At 42.9% G+C, this 15,983-nt stretch overlaps 1 long non-coding RNA gene across 2 annotated transcripts in view; it reads right to left on the bottom strand.

Annotated features, from left to right (window-relative positions):
- Positions 1–10,954: 10,954 nt before the first annotated feature.
- The window catches only part of LOC135982521 (uncharacterized), an 81,340-nt gene continuing 76,311 nt past the window's right edge, over positions 10,955–15,983 (bottom strand). For both annotated transcript variants that reach the window (XR_010599920.1, XR_010599919.1), the window contains exon 2: positions 10,955–14,817. This is a non-coding gene — a long non-coding RNA (uncharacterized LOC135982521). The remainder of the gene's footprint in view (positions 14,818–15,983) is intronic.

The raw sequence follows: 15,983 nt of genomic DNA, 5'->3' as shown, positions 1-15,983 counted from the left end.
TTTTCACCTCCCCACAGAGTGACTGCAAACTCTGTCCCTACAGTCCCCTTTCTGCTACAAACTCCCTGGCTTTATAATCCAGCCTACTCTGGCCCAGCTGAGCCTCTTGCTCAACTAAGCCTGCCTCTCCTTCCAGGTATCCTTTAGGCCCATATTAAGCCTTTCAGGGCATGTGTGGGGGTATGCACCTCATCACTGTGCTACTGTGATAAAATAATAATAGCAGCCTCTCTAGCCTGATATACTATCCCCAAAGAAGAAACACCAAGTTGGTTTTGGCTTAAGAAAAGGGAAGAGAAGGAAAGTGGATCCTATCAGTTAAAGCCAGGCCTAAATCAAATCCAAAGAAGCCTGAACTTTAGGAAAGTCTGAGCCCAGATCTGGACATTGTGGCTACGGTTCATCTCGTCTACCAGTATTAATGGTGAGAGAGTCCCATATTACACCATTAAAAATGATGCTTACTAACACTGGTCTTGTTGCTGTGCTGTTTCCATAACAGAAAGCATTCTGGCCTGGCAGGTCTTAGCCTCACTCAGAACCCCCTACCAGGAAGAGTGGTGGACTGCCTTTAGTCTGGCTCCTACCTTTTGATCTGTGTGGTTTGGGTGGCCCTACCTACCAGGAATTCTACTCTCATTAGCATAGCTCACAGGGTCATCAAAGCACACAAGCTTTCCCACCACATCAAGTTGCAATCCTTACGGGAGGACAGAGACAGCTACAGTGGTTTAGCCATATCATCAAGCTACCCCATAGCAGAAGCAAGGTACATCTTAGATTGGAATCCAATCTAAGGGAAGAGAAGGCACAGACAGAGGACAAAAAAATAACCTATTGCGGGACAACTGCCAACCTGGATATCACTTATTCTGGACAGACAGCAGTGGGGCAAACATCTTGTTCTGGATAGACAAGAGTGGGAAATTTGGTGACCTCATGTGCTACTACACACAGGAGATTCGAAGTCTCAGGGTACATCTATACTGCAAAAAAAGACATGTGGTAGGGAGTCTCAGAGCCCAGGTCAAGTGTCTCTGCTAATGGGCTTCACACTACAGGGCTAAACACAGCAGTGGGCTTGGCCTTTAGCCTGGCTCTGAAATCCAGTGAGGGGGGAGGGTCTCAGAGCCAATGCTCCAGCCTAAGCCTGGATATCTACACTGCTATTTTTACCCCTCCTAGCACAAGCCCCACAAACCTGAGTGGATGACCTGGGCCCTAAGACTCACTGCTGCAGGGTTTTTTTGTTTTGTGTTTTGTAGTGTAGATGTACCTTAAGTCTAAATTACTAACCTGACAATTCATGTCAGACCTATGCAACCAACCCCCCAGGAATGAGTTCTGATATTTAAAGCAGACTTCTCAGCTGTCATAGACTGGGACATGGGCTATCAGGCCTAATGGTTGGAGCCATGGTGGCCAAGAATGAGGAGTCAGAAATTAAGCAGGGCAGGAGCAACCCAAGAAAGAAGGGTTTTGCTGATAAACAATGTGGTCATTGACCCTGTAGGCAAGTAAATACCATTTGGAAAATAGCCAGCTAGAAAGAGAAAACCAAAGCACCCTCTAGCCTTGTTGACAATTCTAAATAACTCTGCTGATGGAGTTTGCAAGGGCTGGCCAAATGGCAAACACAACTTTGAAAGGTTCTTGGTTCCCTATTGTTCTAAGCAGTGGATCTAGGGTGACCAGACGTCCCGATTTTATCGGGACCGTCCCGATATTTCCTTGTTTGTCCCGCGTCCCGACCGACGTGCGGTCGGGACAACCGGACAAACAAGGAAATGCCCCGAGCCTCGAGCCCGGAAGTGCTCGCGCCCCCCCCCCCCTGCCCCGACTCCGCCCCCTCCTCCCCCGATTGGCTCCCTCCCCGAATCCCCGCCTCTTCCCTGGGCTCACCATTCCCCCTCCCTCCGCAAGTGCTGGAGGGAGGCCCGGGAGACTCAGAGGCAGCGCGGGGCCGGGGTGAGTAACAGTCCGGCCTGGCCCAGTGCAGGCAGGACTCGGGTGGTTGGGAGAGGAGGGGGGCGACCCGCGGGGCCAGGCGACGGGGGAGGAAGCGGCCATGGCGCTCGGCGGCTCTGGCGCCCCCGAACCCCCCGAGCCGGGGCCTGCAGCAGCGCGTACGCTGGGCCCAGCCCCTGGCTAGGCACGTCTGGGCTGCTGCCCAGCTAGTGCTATCGCGCGGTGGCCCCGGGGCGGAGGCATCGGCCGCCCAGCCCCGTTCGTTCCCCTGCGGGACGGGGGGGGCTGGGGCCTGCTGCCCCCACTCCGGGGCCGCCGCGCGATAGCACCAGCTGGGCAGCAGCCCAGACGCTGGCCAGGGGCTGGGCGCAGCGTGCGCGCTGCTGGGTCCCCGCAGCAGGCCCCGGCTCGGGGGGTTCGGGGGCGCCAGAGCCGCGGGCGCCAAGCGCCATGGCCGCTTCCTCCCCCGCGGCAGTGGGAGCTGCAGCAGCGGCTGCTCCCGAGTCCCGCTGCCCGGGGGGGAGAACAGCCGCCTCCTGGCCCCGCGGGCCGCCCCCCTCCTCTCCCTACCGCCCGACTGAGTCCTGCCTGCTCGGGGCCAGGCCGGACTGTTACTCACCCCGGCCCCGCGCTTCCCCTGAGTCTCCCGGGCCTCCCTCCAGCACTTGCGGAGGAAGTTTTTTTTTTTTTGGCCCCGCCCCCCCACGTCACCCCCCCCGCCACGCCCCCCCCACGTCACCCCCCCCCCCCCCCCCCCCCCGCGTCCTGATATTTGTCTTTGGTGATCTGGTCACCCTAAGTGGATCTAGGATACCAAAGCTGTTACCAGCTTCCCTTAGTCAACAAGGTATAACTACAGCAGTCTGGATGAGGAGTGAAAGAAACAAAGTGTAACAAATGAAGGTACTCAGCGGGGTATATGAAAAGAAAACTATAGCATAACAGCTTTATTCATTCAAGCAAAGTCTTACGGGTCTAACGTCAAGGTAGATGTTTGAGTCTATGAGAACTGATTTATGGTACAATTGGTTTTTGTTTTCTCTGTTTAGACATTCATCTGTCTTCACAACATCTTTGAAACCTTGTTTACAAGGAAGACAGGTTGCACCAAAGCAAATAAGACTGGAGCTGTTGACAGACAGGATGCAATCAAGAATTTTTAATCAAGAGACCATGTTTGCTGAAGTGACTGTTCACATCTTTCCTATGAAATAATTCAACTATCTATATTTTCCCTCCCACTGGAAGTGAAGGTTGCTGATATGATGGCCTCCTAAAATGATGCAATGCAAATAATTCATGTTTTCCTCTATTTTAATATATGGGTTATAGCTCTCTGCAGGAAAGAAAAAGATTTCGAAGTCTCATAAATTGACCTTTTGAGGACCAGCCTTAACAATGTTTGTTAATCAAATGCAAGCCTATTGCATATGTCTGTTATTACACGTGCAGTGGCCACTGTTAAAAAGGCAACACAGCTTCTGCTATCACAAACTAAGTTTTATTTGATCATGAGATGATATTCTTTTTGTGATTAAATGAATTTCAATTCAGCTGTGGGCCTGAAATTTGCTGTCTCCAATAGTTGTGTGACGAACAGTTCACTTGCACAAATGTTCATTACAAGTAAATAAAATGTGCATAAACATGGTTGAAGTAAAATTCAAGGTAGAAGTCACAGAAGCATTCACAAATATTTTTTCTGACTATTCACTGATAAATAGCCATGGAAACACAGGCTGACTGAAGGTTGGAACACAAAACTCTTTCTGTTGCTACATCAGAGCGCTATGAGCCACACTTTGCTTTTGGCATCTAACATCCTGGCTGAGAGTGTACATACCTGCCAAAAATTACATTAGAAATACAGTATCCTGCATCGATGCCAACGCATTCCTCTTCCACCAAGGAAATAACCTACTCCTTGAGTCCAGTCTTTCCTGGTGGCTTGAAAACTGGGATATATTCATTACAGATTAAATGGAGCTTTTGCTTTGGACAAAAGGACTATTGCTGATACCTTGATGTGATTTAGCACAGTGTTGTACAAGGGAGGCCATCGTGGAAAAGTGACTCAAGTCGCTCTTAACAGCACCTGATACTACTACTACTACTACTAAGGTTTAGCACTTACATAGCACTATACACTTCCCAAGGGGTGTTAAAACATTAACTCCTTGATATTGTGTCTTAGACTGCAGCACGGCCGGAGACAGGGTGCAGGGGGACTGGCTAGCAGAGGGCAGGGGGAAGGAGCGGGGGGGGGAGAGGGAGAGAGAGAAGGGGGGCAGCCAGGGCTTCAGCGGGGTGCTACCACGCGTCCCCAACCGGTGCGCCACCTGCCGAGGGGCTCCGCGCCAGTCCGGTCGCCTGGGAGGGAAGGACGCGGACTGCCCTGCCAGGCTTGCTGCAGGGCGCTCCCGTCCTCTGCACTGTCGCCCCCTACAGGGAGGCCAGAGCATCACTACAAACAAACAAACAAAAGCGGCCGTGCCGCCCTAGGATTGGGCGGAATGCCACCTTGAACAATCTGCCGTCCCAAGCACCAGCTTGCTTGGCTGGTGCCTGGAGCTGGCCCTGGTCTTAGAATCCCTTGAAGCTATCGCTGAATGAAGAAATGCCAAATTTCGTGGTCTTTAATGAGATTATTTGTTCCTTTTAGGAATACTACTCTGGAGTCTGAAACATTTTACCGAGAAGAGGATTATGCAGCCTTTGTAATTTCTCCTTCTTGCATTGCTATAAAGGCTAGGTTCTCCTTTATGTTTGTGGTAGAAGAGCATAATTCCATCCCCTGGGTTAGCAGTGAATGCTTAGGGTGGAATATGCTACTTAGAATGAGAGAAAGTTTAGGGATAGATTAATAGACATTTGTGTTAACTTTCTAGTCCTTGGCTGATAATAAAAATATTTAGAAATATAAGCAGAAGAATCTTAGCATTGACATACTCTTGAATCCAGCATCTGTAAATCCCTGAATAAACAAACAGCCTTTTAAATGCATTTATGCAATTACATTAATTCAGACCTTGGATCCAACAAATGGAAGATTTTGGAGATATTTTTGCTCTTCCTTTACTACTACTCCATAATTAATCATTAAAAGTGTTTTCCTTTGCTCACCTGCCCCCACATTATTTGCAGTTTTTAAGACAGGAAAGACTATCTTCTAGTTAAAGCACTATACGGGGACTCAGAAGATCTGGTTTCAACTGCCAGCTCTGGCACAGACTTCCTATATGGCATTGGTCAAGTCATTTAATAATGATAGTCAATAATACCTTTCTCCCACTCTCTGCCTGTCTTTTTATTTAGAATGAAAATTCTTCAGGGCAGAAACTGCCTCTTACTATTCATTTATACAGCGCCTAGTATAAAAAGGCCCCAATCTTGGCGGGGCCCTTCAGTACTACTGCACTGTAATAAATACAAACAATAAATAAATAGTAGCCAGTAGTTCCCTTACAAATGCCTTCTTTAAGAGGTCCTGAGACACATCATCACAAAGCTGATACCTTCTACAGGTACCAACTTCAAAATGGCTCTCTTGTGCCTGTAGTCACTGTTTGCTTTTGATCACTTGAACAATGTATCTTGTGCCAGGAGACAATAAAAAACGTGTCCCTCTCTGAGGGTAACTGCTGTTATCACAGAGAACAATCCCCACCTGCCACTGTGATCCACATCAGGAAACTAGATCCTAGTATGATCTTTTGTTTAGGGCCCGGATGGGCACTAAAGTTAATGGCATTGAGAGCAGAGGTCTGAAACATCCGGACAGATTACTTTACTGTGTTGAGCAGCAGTGCCAACTTGCAAAAACATTTGTCTCTTCACGGTTTGCCTAGCTATGCAAAACAGACTTTGTATTTGTATGCTTTGAGACATCACATACAGACATGATTTGTAGAGTTCAAATCAAACTATTCCTTTAGAGAACGGCAGAAGCAGAGCAGTTACCTTATGAGAGGGAATCACTTCCTTAGTTCTAGTCTGATTTTCAGTATGATACATTATAGTAGCCCTCTGTGCCCTAAAAAGTGAAGAGATTATTTTTTCCTTTAAAGAAAGCTTTCTCCTCACTCCTGCCTGTACATTCCTAGCTATTTTATAATTCAAGCTATGACACATGCTATCTGGAAGCAATGGCCACAGGATTGGTCTGCCTGCCAGTGTGCCCTGACTTATGTAAAAGAACAAATCCTCCATTGTTTCCTGAGCACCATATGTCAATACAATAAAATCACTGTCTTCTGTATTCAAGCTTACATTTGTTTATGATTAGTGTTTACTTCTTGGCTGTTACATTTTTAGTCTATGTTCTTTTTCTTGTGCTAAAATACTTTTTCTACCCACTCACCTCCACCCCCAGCAAGAGAATGTGTAGCCAGAGGAGTAAAGTTCTCTAGTCAATTGCACAATTTTAAAACCAAATCTTATGTTTCCTTTCAAAAATATAAGTAATTTGGTTATAATTTTCATAGGTAAGCACTGGCATAACCCTACTTGTATGCATGTGTAGGCTTAACCAGAAAAACGCAGGTTAGTTCTATGGAGGCCCAGATTTAGGACAGTAATGAAGCACATGCTTAACTTGAAGTGAGTAGTCCCATTGAAGTCAACTGGAATAATCACATGCTTAAAGTTAAGCATGTGCTTAAGTGCTTTGCTAAATTGAGGCCCTAGGGAATCTAGCATGAAGCTGGAAGTGAAGAGACCTGGATCCAACTCCCACTTCTCCCACTAACTTGCCTTGTGATCTTGGGCACCTTAATTCTTCTCTGCACGCTCATGACCCCAGCAGCAAACGGGGATAGTATCATGCAACCACTTTTTTAAAGTGCTTAGCAATATGGGAATGGAAAATGCTACAGACTTGTAAAGTATTATCAGGGGAAGTAAAGGTACTTAAGGTGCCTTAAAGCTTGTGGAGGACTGGGCTTTATATTTAATGGAGAGAAACATTCACCTTAAAGGAGAGCAGGTATATTGTTAACTACCCTCCTTTAGGGTTTCTGTCATGGGAGGGTGGCTTTATAATCTCTTTGGAGTCCACATGAGCCCAGCTGGAAGAAGCGGCTGAAGGTGATGCACTGGAAGTTCCCACCCACTGGCTACCCCACTTCCCAGGATAGTCCTGGTCTCCACCCCCTTTGCCTCATGGATCCTCCACCCAGTTGAGGGGAGACGACAGAAAGTGAATGCATCTGGTTCTCTTCTTGCTCACATCAGTTTTACCCCTACTTGGGTGGAGTTAGTCCTGGTGTAAATAAGAGGGGAATCAGGCTCACTGGGGTTTATAACACACCTAATCCTGTAACAAGTACTTCCTTTATGCCTTCAGCTGCTCCAGAAAGGGTGCAGTACTTTCAGCACCTGCCCCAATGATAACCCACCTGCCATTATACTCCCACAATCATAAAACGTTTTCTGTAGTTTCCCATGGGGTGATAAGTCTTGTTTCCCTCCAAGTGTTATCATTAAGTCGGCCTGGGTTCAAGATGAAGAAATCTGCCAGGTTCCACCCACCCACACAATATACACTTTGTCCAATGTACTATAGCGCAATGCTAGGTACAATACATTTAAAGTAAATATTTGGATACTTAAGTAACCATGCTGAAAAGAGCCCCTATCTTTATGAGCTATATCAAACCATAATGAAATGTGTAAATCATCTGGTTGTTATATCTCTGGAAACATTCCCTCCCATTGGTGCTCTGGGAAGTGATTTTCAGTCTGTGAGCTGGAATAAAGTTAGAAAAATAAAACAAAGTCCTGTCTACCAGGCTACAGTATTAAATTATTTGTTGGCAGAAGGGAGATTGCTAAAAGGTAAGTAGTCAAAAGCAGTTGCATATGAAAAATCAGGCACATAGGAGGCCCGACTGGTTTTTAATATAGATATAATCTTTATCATGAAGGAACAAAGTCCTTCATTTCCTGTTGATGATGATCATACGATACCAGTGCAACTTAAGCAATCACAGCCAAATATTGACTGTTTGTGGAGCACCTTTAAATCTTGAACTCTTTGCATTTGAGGTAGTTATCTTAAAAATAGGGCTAAGCTGCACCTGCTATGCAGACACAAACCTTTATGCTGAGGAAAGGGGTGCTGAGTATAAGAAACATCCCGAGTAGTTGTCTCTCTCAGTGTTGTTTACCTCTGCTGCCAAGGAGAGGTTGATTCACTGCCTCAAAAAAAAATCAATGCAGTGAGGAAAAATTGCCAAGATATGACTAAGAAGCCAATACTAAACTACTGGATTTCTATTTTTCCTGCCCAACTGCTGAAAGAAATTGTTAACTTATTAACTGACTGGATCAGGCAGGTGGGACAAAAAAAAAGGTGAATTTTTATAGTGAGTAATAAAACATCAAATATTTACTTCTAGAAATGATAAATAAAACTGGCTACAGGTGTGACTCAAGCAGATTTCACCTTTAATTCCTACCACCTTCACTTCTGTCTGAGCATGTGCTGGCAATGTAGTTAAGATCAAATCAAGGAATGGTCATGAAATCTAAAAATATAATAGATGAAATACATAGCATTTTTGCCCATAGGAGTATCACAAGGAAGGCACAATGGGAATTTCTCTTTCTGTTTTCAGTCATGTACAACATGGACACTACCCATTGTTGTTGGATGTTTCTATATCTTAGCATATCAGTTTGGCTTCTTTGCTTTCCGAAGTCACTGCTGCTCCGATTTCGAACAGAATTTCCAGGGTTTCATAGTTTATAATTTACTCACTCTACCAAATGAAAGTGTTGATGGCTTGTTTATTGAATCTCTGTATAAAACCATTAGTGGGTAATTGAGTGGGTAAAATTTTCAAAAGTACCTAAGTGATTTGGGAACCTAAATTCCATTTGCAAAAGAGACAGGGCCAGATTTACAAGGTATTTAAGTGTCTAATGATGCAGATAGGCACATAGGCCTAAATCCTCAAAGGTATGTAGACACCTTTGAGGATGTGGGCCATAGTGGGAATTTAAGTGCCTAAATGAGTTAGACACCTAACTCCCTTGGAAATAATTTCTTAAATATTAATACTTATTGCCTCCTGTACATATTTGCAAACATATTAAAATGCAAATATTAAAACATTCAGATAACATTATTTTGTTTAAATAATATTTTTCTAAGGAACTTTATAATACAAACATCAGTCTTGGACCTTTTTTGCCCAAGATATTTTAGCCTTCTATTTGCTTCTAAAGCAATTTATTGGTGTAACTAGTTATGTAAAATGATAGCCAAGTCTAAAAAGATAGGAGAAAATGGAATATGTCAAAGGTTGATGCAATTTGCCTGATTCTTTACTGAGACTTGAGTGCATTACATGAGTGCAAAGTGAATATAAAAGATTTGTTGAGTTTTACACCCACTTTGCACAGGTATAAATGGCTACACAAGGTGTAAGGGACAATGATTTTACCCGCTATACAATATTTAGAGGTTATGTGACTTGCCAAAGTCACATGGTAAGTCAGTGGTAAAGTTGGGAATAGAACCCAGGAGTACCAACTCCATGCCCTCCCCAGGATCTCATAATTTATAGTACTTGTTTCCTTGGCTGATGCCAGCAGATAGTATTTCCTAATACTGAATGTTGCTATTATGCCATACTGCATTTGCACTTAATGGTGGGGCATGTTTTCCAAAGGGTTTAATATTATAATGCTTAGATCAGATCAGAAAAATCAAATGAAAAGCAGGGAACATCAGAATCCATTAACTTATCAACACTTTTGATAGTGACAAGGGCATGCCCTATACAATCTAGGCTATCTGACGCACCAAAGAGGTCCATGATGGGATAAAATAATATAACACTGTGGCTGGCAAAGTTACCCCATCCACCCAAACTAAAATCAAGTATTTCATGGGCAATCAGATATCCAAGATTCTCCGCAGACCTACAGCAGGTTGAAGTTTATGAAGTTTGAAGTTATGAAGTTGAAGTTTGAAGCAGGTTGAAGATCAACACACAGTATATAAGGGGAGTAGTGTATCTGGGATATTTCCAGATAAGTAATTATCTGTACTATTCCTAGAAGAAGGAGACAGATCGGAGAAGATGAGTCCAAATAATGGGAAGACAGAGCAGTAAACATGGTGTTGTTTTGATGTGATGAGCAGAGTTCTCCCCTCTGTTGGATTTTGGCTAAATCATACAACATTATAAAAAATCCATCACTAGCAGCTATTTCAGTGACTGAGTGCTGTGCTCAGTACATAGCTCCTGCTGCCCTTTTTTTTTTTTTTTTTTTTTTAAACATCAAAGCTGAGGCCAGGAAAATAGTGCCATTGAAGAAGGTTTCAACATGCATGTAAGGATTGTTCTAATAAAATAAGAGTAATTAGTTTGGAAAGAAAGAGATAACTGTCCCTTTAATTTCCCGAGATGACCTATGAGATCTCACTTCCCACCCTGTGACACCCGCCCCCTCCCCCCACCCCGACCACAACTGGGATGAAGTTTCTGCAGGGCATTTACAAATGCAATGAGACAGGGGCCTTATTTGGAAAGGAAACAGCAGTAGAATTATAATTAATAAACGCTTACAAACTTAATTCAAGCTCACATGACCCTCTTTATTTTGGAGAAGGTTTGTGTCAAGCTGCCTCCCAGTGGCTCAAGAGCATGAGTACCAACCTCAGAGCAGACTATTGGGGACCAGGGCACACACCCCAAATTGGCTGTGAGTTCTATACTTCAATTTCACAGATCAATTCTGTGACAACTCCTCAGGCCCTGTAACAGCCTTAACATGGAGTCACAGACAGCCCCCTTGGGTATACGGATCAGTCTTGCCATCCACAGAGCCTACCTTTGTGATAGATAGTCCCTTACACCACAAATCACAACAATATTCAGGTTACTTTCAGTCCCAAAGGACCCATCCCTTACTCCAGATCAGTTGCACCTTAGAGTTTCTCACACCAAAGACAAGACTTGTAGGAGTCCTATAATAAACTATATATCGATTTATTAATAGGAAAAGAAAGCGAGAGATATTTACAAGGTTAAAGCATGTAAACATACATACACAAATGAGTTACAGTCTTAATTTTCCGAAGTAAAAGAGGCTTCTGTGACAAGCAAGATCTTGTACTTTAGGGCTAACCCAGGCTAAGCACTGGGGATCTTATGCTTATGTCTAGTAATTCTTGCCCTCCAGAGTCTAAGCAGCATAAAGATACAGTTCATCATTGTTAGGGGTTTTTATTCCCTTCCACCTTTCTGCTTTGAGCTGCAAACTCAGTTGATGGGAAGAATTCACTTGCAAGACTCATCTTCCAGGGGGAGGGAAGGAGACTGAATAAACAAAAAGGGTATTTTGTCCTCTTTAATATCGTACTCTGGTCTGTCTCGTGTCTATCCTGGTTGGCCAGGACATAGTACCTTCTGTTGGAGATCTATATTAGTTAATGTTTCTCTCTGGTGATTTACACAGTTACAAAGGTTTATAATGCAAATACTCAGATATTACCTTATAATATGCTATACAGATGCTATAAGTGAGATTAATGTATGCAGCAATTTACAAGCATTACATAAATTCTAAACACTAAACACATTCTTATCATTCTAATACCTATTTTAACAATACTAACACACAGGTGAGCCAGACATGGGGGCCTTGGCATCAGCTGGCACCTGGTCTGCCAGTGTCGCAGTTTGAATGGGATGTTTATTAACCATTAATATCAAATTTCCATTCTTGTCTGTTTATGTATATCGTGCATGTGTCTGGCTCATTCTATAGGGACAAACCCTGAAGCACTAATTCAAGGGGTATTGTCAGGGGAAGCTGAGGATGCTCAGAGCCTAAGAGGGTGTTCTCAGCACTTAGCACGATTTGCCCCTAGGACAATAGTCAGTTCAAGAGCTTACTGAAGTCAATGGACGTTTTACTTGACTGAGTAAAAACTGAAATAGGAAATCAAGATTTATCCCATAGAGAACAGTAGATGGGCTGGTGAATTATAAGGAAATAATTCCATCAATAGTGACATCATAATTCGCAGGAGACCCTGATACCCAAGATTAAAATAATCCCATGTAATATGCAGAGTCAGACCCATTTTTTTTTGTCATTTTATAATTTATGAATGCAGGACTCTTTAAATTTCAGACGGTTTAACACTTTTTAATATTATCACAGCAACTATTTAAGAAAGCATTAAAGCTGTGAACATTGATACAGAAGAGCAGAAGTGATTCTATTTTCATCACTTTCAGAGTCAGTGCTTTAAGATGTATGTGGATTTATTTAAAAACTGTTCCCAGAACAGTCATGTAACTGACATATCTGTCAGAATGTATCAAATTGAAGGACTATGAATTTCTGATGTTGGAACAACTGGTTATTTTTTCTTCCTTGGCAATACATAACTTCCTATGCAATTTTTGCCATCATATTATAAAACAGCGTGTACGAAGACATTGTTCCCTTTTACAAAATGCAGTCAGCTCAGTGCTAACAGTAAACATCGCTAAACTTCAGTGAATTCAACAGCTTGATTTATATTTTGATGTCATGGGACTCTTCTGTTGAAGTTCACAATACAAAGCATGTATTCCCTGAATTGCCAGTGAGCACTGACAGAAGTGAAAATACGGGTCTAAATTCTACCCTCAGTTACATTATTGTAAATCCAGAGTAACTCCACTGACTTCAGTTCAGATACTGTAGATTTATATTACTGTAACTGAGCACAGACTTTGATTCATAGCGTTGATGTAGATTGAGAACAGCAAGACCCAGACACTAATGAAACCTGCTTTAAGGGTCATGAGTTCAAAAATAGATAAGCGTTTAGGACATGTCTGCCAAACTCCGTTTATTTATTTATTAAGCAAAAAAAAATAGACATGTGCCTCTTGTTCTAATGCACCCATCACATTGGGTATCACAGGGTACTGAATAAACCACAGCTGCTCTGAATTTCTTTTGAATAGAACATCTTCCCACATTAAAAAACCTTGGGCCAAATTTTCAAGGTTGGCACCTAAATGCAGTCCACAAAGTGTGTGCTCACAAAGAAAGGTTTAGCTTGCCTAAGTGAACACTTATGTACTTTTTCAACACTGCCTTCCAATGTGGCTCTGCACCTTATGTCCCATATACTGGTATGTCAAAAGGAAATGGTAAATTCTTTGGGACTAAGTCCTTGGGGCAAATTCATTCCTGGTGTAGTGCCACTGAAGATAATAGAAGCACACAATGGATAGATTTAGCTATTTGTCTTCAATATGTTTATAAAAAAGCCTTCTGCACACTCAGAGGGTATCGATAAATAACAACACCACACACAATTCCATTTTGCATGAGGTAAAGCAGGTGTTGCTGCTACAGGTTAGGCTCCAACCACTGGAAATTTAACTGTGGTTGTACCTGATCAAAGTAAAAGTTGGTGGGAACCCATTCTCAAGGTCTGAGTGCATTTATTGAATGGAATTCTGCCGAGGATACAATTTAGTGATATGCCTCAACATAAACAGTTCAATTATCACGTTCACTATTCAATGTAGTTCTAATAATGCCTCACCCAATTTTTTAAAATACACCAGTAATCCAACAGAGGGGATCCATCTCCTAAAGATACTCAGCTAACAATTGTATTTCCCCATATTTTGACAAAAGGTTTGCTTTTGCCTGGTTTAATCCCAGCCAAACTGTCTGTGGAGGTACGCTCAGCATGCTCTGCTTCCTAGTGCCACACTTTTTAATATTCACTATATTTCATCTTTTAATGCAGTCCTAATGAGTGCACATTGGAACCCTGCAGAACCAGCCTCAGAAGAACGTGGTTCTGAAATCCAACACAGAACAGGGGAAGCATTGTATGACAGCCTCTGTTAATGTTTTAATGGTTGAGAGATTTCCAGCATGTTGGCAATGTCAGGACAAACCAATTTAATAAATTATTAACACTAATCAAACATTTTTATGATGGAAGTCAAACCTTCCTTGGCAGTTAAGGTTAATTCTGTTGAAGTTTGACAAAGATGTTACTGTTTGATGAAAGCCATATTTCAGCTATAGCCTGCTTTAAACCAAATCTTTGCACTTCACCGAGAAGAAATGGCTGAACAACATGGTCCTTAAGTACGAAAATAAATAGAGAATTTGAGGAAGTGCAGGAGCTTAGAAATGGCTGTGAAGTATAAATTGATGATACTGTATATAATACACCTGCCATTTCATCGAGTAGAAAAGAGAGACAGAATGTCATCAGGAAGAGATCAAACTCAGGCTGTCAAGGGATTTCGCTAAATCAATACTAAGAAATCTAAGAAATTCAGCCATTTGACAATAGCAGTCAATTGGCACATCAACAGGCTCACTATTTTCTCATGCTTGGAACACTCGTTGACGTCAGACAAGGAAAATATTTTAAAAGCACACTTTTGTTTAACAGATAAGTAGGAACAACACCACTGCACAAACAGCATGCTTTTCCTCCCACTGTTAGCCTTGCCAGTTACTTTAATTCCAGCACAGCACCAGCTAGTGAGGGATATGGCCTCCTTTAGGGCAACCAGAGTCTGTATAGCATCAATCCATGAAGAGGGTCATGTTTTCCAGCATCAGCTACCAAACCAGGATCTAGTCGTTTATCTCTGAGTTATCAGCGCAAGACTCTGTTCCACTGAACCGCAGTCACGTAAAAATTGCAATTCCCGAGGTTTCCAGTTAACTGAGTTTCAGCCACAAAGCGCTCTCTGTTCTCCTGTCCACTCACATAGAAATCAGCATCTCCTCCTCTATTCAATGACATTCTTTTTTTTTCTCTCTTACAGGTGATGCCATCTTGGAAATTTCAGGCTGAGAAGCAAGAAAAACATAGTTCATACTAAGCTGCTGTTAATTACTTCATTAAATAAAACTATTAGTGACAAGTAGAAATATGTATTTTATTTAATTTTCAAAAACATATCATGGTTAAGAAAAAAAGTGATCAAGCCATGCCTGTTTCCAAACGAGAAGGTGATTTTCTGGGTTCTCATAAACGTTCATGGGACAATGAAGATTGTTACTGAATAACAACAGTGTATTGTATTTTGTGTTTATATAGCACCTTACGTGCCTTAGAATTTCAAAGTGCTTTACAAATGAGGTGTCCAGTCCTGCAATTCACTTCACATAGGTGCACTGTTGCCTATTGACCCACTGAAGTCAATGGGGCTCCATGCAGGTGCAGTGGTGTGCCTCTGAGCAGAGAATTTCAGGATTGGGGCTTCTTTAGCATCATTGAAATGCATCCACCACAGTGGGAAAGAACATTAGCCAGGCAAAACAGAGGGGAAATGTGTGGTCACTAGGACACCTGGTGCCTGAACTAAAGTACATGTAAGTCATTGGAGAAACACCCATTGATTTTAGTGGGTTTCTGATCAGGCCTTTGGTGAACCCCCTGCTGTTACAGAAAGTGCCCAAACCTCAAACTGGTAAAATTTGACTTAGCACCATTTAAGTCTGCTGTGAATAGTTCATCTTGAAGTCAATGGAGCTACAGTGATTTACACCAGCTGAGAATTTGGCCCAGAATCTCTAATGTTATTGGAGAGTACCTCCATGTTTAAGTTCTTACCTGATATACCCTCAAACTAAGTTACATGGAACTTAATGTGTTTACCTTGGAAGGATGAAAAGATTCAATGCTGCCACACATAAAACTCTGGTTCAAGGAATGCTGGATACATTAAATCTGATGCTAACGGCTTATCTATACAAACACTTAGTTCACGGCAAGCTGGGGGGTAAATCTACCCCATATTAGCCTGCTGCGCATTAACTGTTCATGTGGACCCTGCTGCCACGCACTAAAAGTTCTCTAGTGGGCTTTAATCCAGTCTCGTTCCAAAGCCGGGTGGACCAACATCCACTACAGAACTTTTAGTGTGCAGCAGGAAGGTCCACAGGGACAGTTAGTGAGCAGCAGGCTGAGTGGGGTAGATTCACACCCAGGCCTCCTGTGAACTAAATGCTCA

Source organism: Chrysemys picta, chromosome 3 (genome assembly GCF_011386835.1).
Source record: "Chrysemys picta bellii isolate R12L10 chromosome 3, ASM1138683v2, whole genome shotgun sequence".
Lineage (NCBI taxonomy): Eukaryota > Metazoa > Chordata > Testudines > Emydidae > Chrysemys > Chrysemys picta.
The sequence above is the reverse complement of the archived record's forward strand: the minus strand, read 5'-3'. Positions and strand labels throughout refer to the sequence as shown.